Raw genomic sequence first — 13349 nt, 5'->3', positions numbered from 1 at the left:
TATAATGCCATACAGAAACGCAATCTTGACATCCATTTGGTGGATGTTCCATCCCATCGATGCTGCCAGAGAGACTAATGACAGAATCGTTGTATATCTTGTTGTTGGAGCAAATGTCTCTTCGTAGTCGATGCCTTCATGTTGAGAGAACCCTCTAGCCACAAATCTTGCTTTATACTTATAAATCCACTTGGAAGTAACAACATATTTGTCTTCGGGCCTAGGTACAATCTTCCAAACTCCATTCTTCATTATAAATTGATATTCTTCATTCATGCCATCCTTCCATTCTCGATGTTCTACAGCCTCTTCAAAGGTGGGTGGTTCTGCTTCTATTAATTTTTTCATGTATGCAGCATACCCAGAATATTTCTTGGGTCTCTTACTTTGTCTAAATGATCTGTGTGCTGCCCCATGACCTTCTGCATCAATTAGTGTGGATTTCAACCAATTAGGTCTTTTCCTTGTTTCGAGAACGACCACAGGTTGAATAGGTTCGCTTGGCCCTTCTTCTTCATGATGTGATCCTTCTACTTCCTTGTCAACTTCCTCCTCAAATATTGTAAGTTCTTTGTCATCAAAATCTATGGAAAGTTCTTTTGACTTCTTGAATTATATACTCATCAAATATGACATCACAATTAACTTCAATGTGATGTCCATCTTTCCTAGAGATTCTAAGGCCTTTGACGAGTTACTATACGCAACAAATATTCCCTTCATACCAAAAGGATCCAACTTCTTTCTTTTGTCCTTTGGTATATGAATATACACAGGACACCTAAAGATTCGGAGATGATCTACAGCTGGCTTTTTCCTAGTGAACACTTCTTCCGAATCTTGTTATCTAGAGATCTATGAGGACATCGATTTTGAATGTAGACCGCTATCTTTGTTGCCTCTCCCCATAAAAACATAGGTAGATCTTGATTGTGTAAAATTGCTTTTACACTTTCTTCAATGGACCTATTCTTTCTTTCTGCAACTCCATTTTGTTCGAGATTGTATGGAACTATCAATTCCCTCTTAATCTCGGAGTCCTTACAGAATGCTATAATCTCTTTGGATGTATATTCTCCTCCATTATCAGATCTCAGTATCTTGATTCTTCTTTCTATAAGGTTCTCCACTTCAGCCTTGAATTCTTGAAATTTTGAAAATACTTTATCCTTGGTTTTCATTAAGTAAACCCAGGTTTTTCTTGAATGATCATATCTATGAATGTGACATAGTATAGATGAGATTTTGGAGTCATAGGGCCACACAAATAAGAGTGAATAAGATCCAAGATTTCTTTCGACCGCGAAGCACTACTTCCAAATGGTCTCTTGGTATTCTTGCCCAATGCACATCCCTTGCAAACACCTTCATGGTCCTCCTTCAAATTCGGTATCCCATCTACTATGGAACTTGAAGTTAGAAGTATTTTGAAATGTATATGACCAAACCTTCAATGCCAAATTTCACATGGACTAATCTCAATGTGAACTAGGGCTTGGTTTACGGGAGATAGTAATCTGTAAAGCCTTCCATCTCGAATACCAATAACTTTAGCTTGATCTATGCTTGAGTCTTTTCCCCAAACAACTACTTTTTCATCAATGAAGGCTACTCTATCTCCTTTATCTTCTAAACTTGAAACAGAAAGTAAATTTTTGTGCAAACCTGGAACAAATAGAATGTTGTTGAGGTGGATGTTGCTTTCATCCTTGAGTTTTATGGAGGTTGATCCAATGCCCTTCGCCGGATAGCGTTTGTTGTCTCCAAGTTCCACAGAATAAGCGGATTTTCCTTTTGATAAGGTCTTCAATTGGTTGGACTGACCATTCATGTGCCTTGATGCACCACTATCAATTACCCAGATGTCTTCGTCTTGGAATGTACCAGAGAGAGCCGAAAAGAGACCTTCATCCCTTTCATTGACTGATGCCTTCTTTAAAGAGAATGAGAAACTCCATGCTTCCTTGATACGTTTCTTGAGTTGTCTTGCAAATTTCTTGATGAGCTTCTTCATTGTAGAGGAGATCTTCATGATGCCCTTAGAGAACCAAAGCTCTGAAACCATGTTGAGAATTCAATAAGGCAATGAATATGTTAATTCTCTTAACTTGATCACTGTTTGTGTTACCTTTTACTTATTAGCTTTGTTCATTATTATTCCAATGTGCAATACATCAAACAGCTACCAAAACAATAACAACAGTGACAGTATATAGGCTACAAGCCAAGGCCAAAACCCCTCCTCTTGAGGGGAAAACCTATAAATCTCTTCTTTATCTTTCAAATATTTCAATTGACGAATACCATGACCTAGCCTCAGACAAATACCCTCCAAGATCAAGTCTTCTATGGCCTCCTGCTGCAATATCTTCGACCTCCCAATAGATCTGAAATTCTACTCCTCAACAACTGCTGCAACTGTTGTTGCTTCTCTAGGAGACTTCAATCTCCCTCTAGTAGCCTTCCTCTTGACTTCGCTTGCCTTGACTTGAGTCCTATGGCTAGTAAGATGCCCCAAGAGACCTTCGCATGCCTTTCCTTCTCTTCTACTTCCAAAGTCAAACCCCAGAAGATCCAGCGCATAAAAACACTAACTTTGATCTTCCCAGAAGAATAGATAAGGCCCAGAAACACTTCAACTTCTTTGACTTCCTCTTTTTCGCACTTCCTTCTTCGACTAAGAGATGAGACAGTGAGATGAACCAAATGGAGGATGAGCTCCTCTTATATATAGGCTTCTTCAAGGGTGGATGTGGCTCTTCATGTAGGCTGACTTGACAGCTCATTAGGCCGTCTTGATGTTGGAGGTATTTTGACACTTTCAAGACAAAATATTTTTTTTCATTACAATTTACAATGTACCCATAGGGTCTTCGACATATGATAATGACTCTTCTACCTAGGACAAATCCTAGAAGCACTCAATGGGTGCTTGACCTATAAAATAAAAGAACTTGAGCATGAAACCCATCCTCCAGTAATAATAATAATTTCTTTTCCATTTTATATTTACAAAAATACATTTCATACTTGTGAAGACTGAACCTAGTTACACATTTTGCAACAATTAGGCCATTACTAAAAGAATCATTAGGGTTCCCGTACCAGGGATCATGGCCCTTTAGATCTCTAACACTACTAGTATACATAGTATACAAAACTAAGGGCTTGAGCTACATTCCATCAAATCTACAATCTACCCAAAAAAAATCAAATGCACACCTAAGCTAGTGCCTTCCACTCAAGGTCTTTGGATTGTAGCTATCCTTGGCAACCAGTCTTTTTGCAACCACGCTACAACTTCTCAATTTGCTAGATTTTCTTTAGATCATAGATTTGACTTCTTCTTGCACATCTAACCATCCAACGCTAAGATCTAACTTCCTTCTTGCAGATTTGATATTCCAACACTCATAGCTGACTTTCTTCTTGCAAATATGACCTTCCAGCACTCAAATCTGATTTTCTTCTCACATCTAACCTTCCAACACTCAAATCTGACTTTCTTCTTGTAGATACGACCTTCCAACATTATGGCTAGATCCTCCTAATCAACCTCCTTCTCCCTTTTGGCAACGGCTCCTTTAGCTGACCAGATCATGGAGAAAATTGGCCTCCTTACTACTACAGCGCCTCTAAGGCAGATTTGCAGCTAGGTCCTTTAGCCTCCCTCTCTCCACAAGTGAAAGTTCTTCTCCATTGGTGTGTCTAGGCCTTTACTTTGGCTTCTTATTTATAGTTTTCCATTAGGTTATTTGGAAAACCTTTGGTCCTTTCAGGTTTTGCCCACCCAACCCTTTAACCATAAATTAGAATAAACAATTAATTGACTTGGGTCTCAAGCCCACTACTTTGGGTCAAAACCCCAACCACTTCGATAACTGGCCTAACCAACTCACTTTTGGTGGGTTTCCTTTTCTTGGAAATACCTTCGAGCTACCCAAATTCCAACACTCCCTCTTAGTGAGGAAAGTATTTCTTTCACACTTTTAAATCTCCAGCTCCATGACTTTCCTTGCATACCCAAGACTGTCCTTGCATGAATCATGACTTTCCCTTGCGTAGCCATATATGTTCTCACATGTGCCACACCTTCTTTTGTACTTGGCCAAGCTTTATCTTGCATGGTGCATGACTGTCCTCGCATGCAACATGACTTTTCCTTGCACTACCATGAGTGTTCTTGCATGGTTCGTGATTGTCCTTGCATGGGTTGAAAACTCCACTCTGTTGCTTGAGCCTGAGGATTCAAACTTCCATTGGGTGGTTGACATTCCTTTGCAATCTCCCTCTGAGCCTACACAACCTCAAATGGCTCACTCTGCTTTCCTATGCACACTCTGATCCGCGTGATCTTCAAAGTAGCTCTGATACCATGTTGAATTTTCCTTATACCCAAGATTTGGTTTATGTCTAGACTTGATCATAAACACACTAAGGTACTCAACTAAAAACACTCTGCACAGCAGAAATATAAGAGGACTGAAATAAATTAAGTACACAAATTTATATGGCTCAAATCCCAACCGTTGTTAGTCTATTAATAAAATAATCATTCGGCCTCCCATACCAGGGGTCATGGCCCTTTAGATCTTTTATACTACTAGTATACAAAACTTAGGGCTTGAGATCTATTCCATCAGATCTACAATCTGCCCAAAAAATACTCAAATGCATACCTAAGCTAGTGCCTTTAGCTCAAGGTCCTTGGATTGTTGTTGTCCTTGGCAACCAGTCCTTCTGCAACCATGCTACAACTTCTCAATCTGCTAGATTTGCCTCTTCATATCACAAATCTGACTTTCTTCTTGCAGATTTAACCCTCCAGAACTCAGAACTGACTTTCTTCTTGCAGATTTGACCTTCCAGCACTCATATCTGGATTTCTTGCAAATCTGACCTTTTAGCACTCAGATCTGACTTTCTTCTTGTAGATCTGACCTTCTAACACTGCAGCTAGATCCTCCTACTCGGCCTGCTTCTCCTTTTTGGCAACGACTCCTTTAGCTAATCAGATCATGGAGAAACTCGACCTCCTTGCTACTTCAGCTCCTCTAAGGCAAATCTGCAGCTAGGTCCTTTAGCCTCCCTCTCTCCACAAGTGAAAGTCCCCCACTAGAGGTGGCTTCCTCAAATATTATGAGGCTAATAACTGTTCATGGCAATGATTAGTAGCCTTTTAAGCACATTGGCCAGATTTAGGGATCTTTTGAGAGGTTGTTGCTTAGAGTTTCAAATACCTACTTACACAAATAAAACCCTACCTACAGAGGTCTATTCAGAGGGCCAGCATCCAACCATGACATAATGCAATAGCTTGAAAGAGGTTGATAGAAGGTCAAAGAAAATATCAGCCAACAGTAATACTCAGACTGAACACTTATGTCAACTGATAAGATTAGAAAGTGCGTGAAGATCCTTCAACAACTTGACAAAATATAAATTGTTGTCATGCACAAAGCAACAATCTAACCATATAGAGGGATCAACAGTGACAATCTGTCACTTTTATCTACTCAGTGATGAACATAACTTTGCAGGGGATGTAAGAGAGGTTGATACTCTGCCTAGCCTCTCTTAATTATCCACACAACATCAAAATAAATGAGGGAAAAAAGATTATGGAAAACAAGAAGAACTGACACGAAACACAATTCGCCTCTTAGCTGAAGCCAAAAGCCTTTAATTAAAAGTTAAAACCCTGGTAGTATTAGGCTATTACAGAAAAACAAGTATATGGGTTCCTCAAAAGCCAACCCTTCATTACAAATGAAACAAAATATAGGAAAACATAATCCTGAAACTATCATTAGTCTCTAGGAAACAAATCCTATCAGATAAACTAAAAATAAAAATATTATCAAATTTGTTACAAGGAATATGGAAATGATATAAATCTTCTGCCATTTAAAACTGAAATTGTTGGGAAGTTGTTCCCTGCAAATCTGTTAACTGCCCATAAATTTCGAAATGAACCTCTGACTGCCAGGTGCTCTGCCAGCTATTTAGCTAACTATCCTTTGACTGCTGATATTCCTCCTTGAAATCTAGAGATTTTAAAGCTATTTCCACAAATCCTGTCATCCTCCCTTTAAAAATGGTCAACTCTGTCACATGTTCAATAGCCGTTACATAATACAGATTTCCCTTATTAGAAAAAGTATTTCTACATGAGGAAGAATGACTCGAACCCAGACCTTGAGCATACTGCTTGTTTTCAGTATTACTTTCATCATCCTCACTAATATATTAAGAATCAGGTAAACAAGATTCATTCTCCCACAAATCCCTAAGATATGACATTTTTTAGAATGTAATGAGCTATCAATTGTCACCTGTATAGAAGGAGATGAAGTGACTTGACCAATAACCTCAAACAGGACACCTACAATATTGAGTTCCTTGGCAATGATATCAAGATTGCCACTGCTAACCTTGAGGACAAAATCAAGTTCTTTTGCAAACACTACTTTAAATATACCAGTGCTTTTGGAGCTTAGGTTAACCTTCATTCCACAGCTTCCTGCCAAAGCCATCTTCAACAGAAATACAACTATACCCCCATTACTAATGTAGTGACCAGTTGAAACAATATTTTCTCCAGATAATTCCTGGACTGAATTAAAGACTCTTTTGAAATCTAAAACATTATCAAAATCTAGACAAACATGACCAATCTGATAAAAACACACAAGGGAAGAACCACCTAAATGGTTTTTTCTTTTCGCCAAATCAACATGGAGTAGAATTCCATCACCTCCTAGCTTCAAGTCTGGTGTAACAGTCTTTGAAATATTCGAACAAGTCGCATTAGCACTGATTACTAAATTTTCAGGAGCTGACAGTTTCTGCTCTGTATCTTTGCCACATCATTATATTCTCCCGATGAGTCTTCTTTTCCTTTGGACCCATAATAAGATATTCATCCAAAAGCATAATCCTTGAAAGAAGTTCTCCCTGGGATACTTCACAAGAGAAGCCACATTATTTATCTTAAGGATGGAATGAACTGTTCCATCAGAGGGTCAACGAATACTATGGAGTGAATCAGCAACACAATGGATCCAAATGTTGACAGCGATGTTTCTAGATGAAAATTAAAAAAAGACCTATAGCTTTTCATCTAGAAGGAATCATAGCAAGAAAACCAATATCGATTTCTTCCTTGAGCTCGTGTTGCTATCATCTAGTTTTGTACTAATCTCTGACCAATTACACTCCTTTCAAACCCATTCACTAGAAGTTGATCCTGTTCTTTGCATTTGTTAGATGTTTTGTCAGTCTCGTCGTTCATGAAATCCGGATACATACCCTTCAGAAGAACATTAAAATCTCTTAAACTGTTCACAATTGCACAAAGTTCTTGCAGGTCATCAAATTGGAGTTGTTCTGCAAAAAACCCATGTTTTGGATTTTTGAAATTTGACTCCAATTACCCAGAATCTGCACTCAAAGTTCCTTGTCTGTCTTGTAAATGTTCTGAAACTGAGTTGTCCTTTCTAAGCATAAACGCAGACGAACGATTTGCAAATGGTGAGGAGAATTAGGGTCTTCACATAGTAAATTTGCATGCCTGCTAAATCCTAAAGAATATCCAATAAGTCAACCTCATGAGTCCATGGAAACAATCTACCATTTTCATCCAAGTTCGAAATCTCTTTCATGCTGCCAGCAGATAAGAAGGCAGCAATTATGCAAGCAACATTTTTGCAAGATGCTCACATTCGAGATTCAGAATCTAACTATTGGGCTGATCACAAGAAAATATATTGGGGTCTTTAACTATAGTAACCTTGACCGATGTCATAAATTCATGTCTATGACAACAACTTTCAATACAATTATCCCCCAAGCAATTCCAGCATCTCATATGTTGACCCTGTATGCACTGTCGTGCACCGTCCAGGTCAGGTTTCGAATTTTCCACTCATCACTTTATTTAACAAGTTGAAACTCTTGAGCTACGTTATTGGATCTGGCAAGTCTGCATCCAAAAGAGGTTTTTCCAAGTATCGGATCCAGATCCGGATCTGGCTTCAACCGGTTAAAAAACGGCTAGGTGGCGGATCTGGTTTTTCGGGAAACGGATCCTATCTTCCATAAACGGATCCCTCAGATCAGAGACGGATCTTTCTAAGTCAAGCCGGATTTCAAACAGATTTCATTTAGGTTTTTAAATTTTAGGTTTCTTTCTTGATTTTTCATTAACCGAAGTAGGCCCTCTCACTCCAAATGCAATTGTTCTTGAATTTTGTCGGCAATCCAAAGGTGTGCAGCATTCTTGTCGCTTGAATCTTATCGGGACTCGGCACTAAGTAGACAGGCTCTGGCACTCGGCTCTAAGCAGACAGGCTCCGACACTCAACTCCACGCTCCACGCAGACAATGCTCTCCAGCTCCACGCAAACGACCCGTCACTGCACAGTGCACTTCGACTCTGGGTCCACATAAACAAACGACGACTGCACACTGCTCTCCGGCTCCGGCTCCATGCAAACGACCCCGACCCTACCTCCACAGCGACCGAGACTTACAAAAAATTAAATTGCACAATGCTCGAGACAGGCGTTAAAAAAATAAAATAGCCCAGTGCCTGCTCTCCGGCTCCGGCTCCATGCAAACTACCCCGACCCTACCTCCACACTGACGGGCGACTAAAAAATAAATAAATTACACAATGCTCTCGAGACAGGTGTTAAAAAAATTAAATTGCAATGCTCTCGGAACAGAGGCATTCAAAAAATTAAATTACAGGGACAAGCATTAAAAAAATCAAATTGCACAGTGCTCTCAGTCTCGGGACAGGCGTTCAAAAAATTAAATTAACAGGGACATCGATAGAGGTGTTAAAAAAAATCAATTACAAGGACAAATACAGAGCAAGGGTTTGAATTTTGAAAGGTTAAAAATTAAATTGCAATGCTCTCGGAACAGAGGCATTCAAAAAATTAAATTACAGGGACAAGCATTAAAAAAATCAAATTGCACAGTGCTCTCAGTCTCGGGAAAGGCGTTCAAAAAATTAAATTAACAGGGACATCGATAGAGGTGTTAAAAAAAATCAATTACAAGGACAAATACAGAGCAAGGGTTTGAATTATGAAAGGTTAGTTTCAGAAAGCATTATATGATACAATTTTTTTATATTTTTTAAATCCCTGCATTACAAATGCACCGTGGACTCTTAAGTGTACAATTAAATATTTTTTACATATTAAGCATTATGATTAAACATTGTACGTTAGTTTTAGTTCATGTATTTTAAATTTTAAATTATTGATAGTAAATTATAATTTTTTATATACAGTCAGTCACACCTACAACTTATAGAATGGAACCATCAAGGCAAAGCGAAGGGGGAAACGTCAATACAAATCCAAAATCTCTTTTATGGCAATATGTGGAGATTATTGGAAAAAATCCTAGAGGTAGTTCTTATAAATGGAAGTGTAATGAATGTCAAGATATAAAAAATGGCTCATATACTAGAGTGAAGGCCCATCTAATCAGACAAACTAACATAGGGATGCAAGTATGCACCAGTCCAAAAGACGCAAATGGAAAACTTGGCCAAGGTTTGAGTCTTGGAAAAATAAATTCTATGCATCTTTGCAACATGTTGCTGATAGGAAGTTTGCTAGGGGAAAACACCTTATGCAAATCTCTACAACTAGGCCTCCATTGCCATCTAGGCCTGCTGCCACAACTAATAAAAGGCCCACTCTAGGCCCTCTTGAAGCAGCTTTCAATAACCAGGGTAGAGACATAGCTCATGAACATGTACCTCATTGCATCTGTTAAAATGGGCTAGCATTCAATTTGGTGCGTTCTTATTGGCATCAAATGATTAAGGTAGTTAACGAAGCGCTAAAAGGGTACAAAAGCCATGGATATAAAGAGGTTCGCACTACTTTGTTGACATCAAAGAGACAATCCGTAGATAGACAGCTACAGGAAATCCAGGATACATGGGCAGAAACAGGGGTGTCCATCCATTTCTAATGGATGGAGAGACCAAAGAAACCACCAGTTAATTAATGTTGTTGCAGTATGCCCTCAAGGGGCAACGTTTTTGAAGGGTGTTGATTGCAATGGAATAGAGAAAGATACATCTTTCATATCCACAATTCTTATTGATGCAATAGAAAGTGTGGGGTCACATAATGTTGTTCAAGTCATTACAGACAAAGCACAGGTTTGTAAAGCTGCAGGTTTGATTGTGGAGGATCGATATGATCACATCTTTTGGAATCCATGTGCAATACATTCATTGAACCTTATGCTTGCCAAGATTGGTGAGATTGAATGGATTAGTGAAATATATGTAGCAGCAAAAGAAATCCAAATATTCATAACCATTCATTCAATGTCTCATGCCATATATCAAGTTTTTGCAAAGTTGGAGCTATTGAAGGTACTCTTTTTTTAATCAATATTATTTCAAATTTGTATTGGAAATTCTTAATTTTAATTACAAATTTATATATGATTTCTCATTTGAAATTTGAATTTTTGTCATTTTGAAACTTGTAGATTGTTGAAACTCGTTTTGGCTCCCACACTCTTGTCATAAAGAGGCTTGTGGAGGTGAGACAAGCATTACAAGCAATGGTCATTGACCCTCTTTGGGAATCATGGAGGACTTCCAGTTCTAATAGAGGGCAAAAAATCAAGTCCAACATTCTTGATAATGCATGGTGGGACAAGGTCCAATAACTTCTGCAGTTTACTGAACTAATCTTGACCTTGAATAGGGCATTTGACACAGATACACCTTGCTTGGGAGGAGTTTATGAAAACATTGATAGTATGTTAGAGACGATAAGGGAAATTATCAGGGCAACCAAAAATGACCCTTTTGAAACATTATATTATAAAGTGAAAGACATAGTTACAGAAAGGTGGAACAAAATGACCACACCATTACACCTTTTGGTCTATGCATTGCACCCCAAATATTATCATTCCACAATTTTGTCTTTACCTGTTAGAACAACGCCAAACAAAGATTCTGAAGTGGTACAAGGATACAAGACGGCTTTGAGGAAACTTTATAGAGATGTGGGAGTTGCAATGGAAGTACGCCAAAAATTTGGAGGATTTATACGATCTACTGGTAGTTTTTCAAATCCAATAGCTATGGATGATCGAGGGCATCTTGATCCTATTACTTGGTGGGGCTTCCATGGTGAAGATAGCATTCATCTCTCCACTCTAGCCACTAGGTTGTTATCACAGGTTGTTAGTTCATCATCAGCTGTGAAGAATTGGAGTACATATGGCTTCATCCATTCAATGAAGTGAAACAAGCTGGGAGCGACAAAGGTTGAGGATTCATTCCAACCTCCGTCTTCTATCACATGTTGAACCAAAGTATAAAAGAGACCCGAGCAGGATGTGGGATGTGGAGCCTAAGATCTCTGACTTGAACCTCACACTGAATGCCATGACTCACCTCAACCTACTTGAGGATATTGTTCCACCACCAGTCCAGCCTACTGATGCAACTTCCTACATCCCAAGACCCCCATCATCTATTCATGGTGTAGAGTTGCAATTTGCAGAAGATAATGCAAATCCATTTGAGGATATGTAAATGTATTTACTATTATCATTTATGATATTATCCTCTTTTTGTATGAGGGAGGATGCATCATTTCAGTGTTTCAGTCTTCATATTTATAATATATCTGATGGTTTTAGTTCTAAAAGTGTTTGATGGTTTCAAGGAGTATTTGAATTTTGAACTCTAAAAGTGTTTTTAAAATTTAAAAAATATTATTATATTTTAATTTTTTTGTACTTGACGTATCCTTTCCGTATCTGGATCCTGGATTTTCAAAAGACTAGCGAATCTAGATCGAAATCTGTATCTGTATCCGTATCTATATCTGAATCTTGGTAACTTAGGTATTGAGAACTTAGAAGTATCCATAAGCAGTTAGCGGAGGGGGTCCCTAGATGTAAATGGTTTTCATGAGGGGAGCTCCGCATTTCACAAAAGGCTGCCACAAAACAAGAAATTGCAGACCCCCCCTCTGTTCAAGCTCGAAAAGTAAGGGGGTCCGCTATCAATCCTCCACCATCAATATGATTCAATGCCACCTGGAGAACTGGAAACCTTCACTCACCGTTAAAATCTGCATATAACTTGATCCTTGCACTCATGAATGGAAAATTTGGTCAAAATGATTGTGGTGTTGCCAAACTTTAATATTTTTAATAAACAACTTTATAAAAGTTTATATAATAATATTTTTGTAAAATTAAATTTATTTAAAATGAAATTTATTATTTAACATAAAAGGCCTAGCTTTAGAAATAAAACAAAGGCCAACTTGAGTTCTTCTCACAACTTTCATGCGTTGGAACTATATAAGAAGCTAGTAAATAGACAACCCAGTTCTTGTGGCAGATCTCCACTTATTTGAGTATGAGATTTCTAAAGGTTTTGAAGCTTGGGAGATTTTCCAATGTCCAGAGGTACTGATAATCTCCTCGTTTCCATAAGCATGCATCCCACAAACATTCATTGCAAACCCCTGCCACACATGATAAACAAACTAAGCATCGCAATGATAGACTTGAGAACACCCTTGAAACATGACAAATTTCTGTCAAAATTCAGAAAAATGAGTATATCATTCTACCACGAATATGTTACAAGAAGTTTGATATTTACATAATTGCATGTTGGATTCAGGAGCATCCACTAATGTAATGACCCCCAAAATTATGAATGAATTGAGATTGAAAATCTCTAAGCCTTACAAGAATGTGTTGGCTATGGATTCATGAGAAGTACAAGTTTGCAAGGTCATCAAACATTGGAAGTACCATTTACAAGAATTCCTAGAGAGAGTTGTGATTATGGACATGGTTATCATAGATTTCCCTATGAAGTGGGGCATGCTCCTATCAAATTCTAGGGGTAGCATCCAGATAGATTGGTCTTATGCAAATATCCCTATCACTAAGGTGATGTTGTTCCGAGAACAAAAAAAATGCACCATGTTTAAGATCCACAACAACTAGACAACGAACCTTTGTATCATGAAGTCTCAAAGTCGAACCTAGGAAAATACATGGCCATAGATGACTGTGAAGAGCCAATTCAACCACTTGCAAACATTATGACAGAATACTTATTATTTGGTGAAATTTGTTATTTATTATTTGGTGAAATTTGCAGTTGTGTTTTTATTCAATATTTGCAGTAAATTGATTTGTTGGGACAAATAGTCGTTAAAAGATAGATGAACAATTACCAAATTAATTGTAATAGAATTTTCACATGGTATCAAAGCATATTTGAGGGCAGAAGAAGCTCAGCACAAGGTAAAGTAGAG

General features: G+C 38.1%; 1 protein-coding gene across 1 annotated transcript in view; it reads right to left on the bottom strand.

Moving 5' to 3' along the window:
* The window catches only part of LOC149214108 (helicase SEN1-like), a 70257-nt gene that overhangs the window by 38511 nt on the left and 18397 nt on the right, over nt 1-13349 (bottom strand).

This window comes from Pinus tabuliformis, chromosome 1_1 (assembly GCF_031772625.1).
Source record: "Pinus tabuliformis cultivar Carrire ecotype Pingquan chromosome 1_1, CPIR1, whole genome shotgun sequence".
Lineage (NCBI taxonomy): Eukaryota > Viridiplantae > Streptophyta > Pinopsida > Pinales > Pinaceae > Pinus > Pinus tabuliformis.
This window is presented reverse-complemented; position numbering and strand designations above follow the sequence as displayed.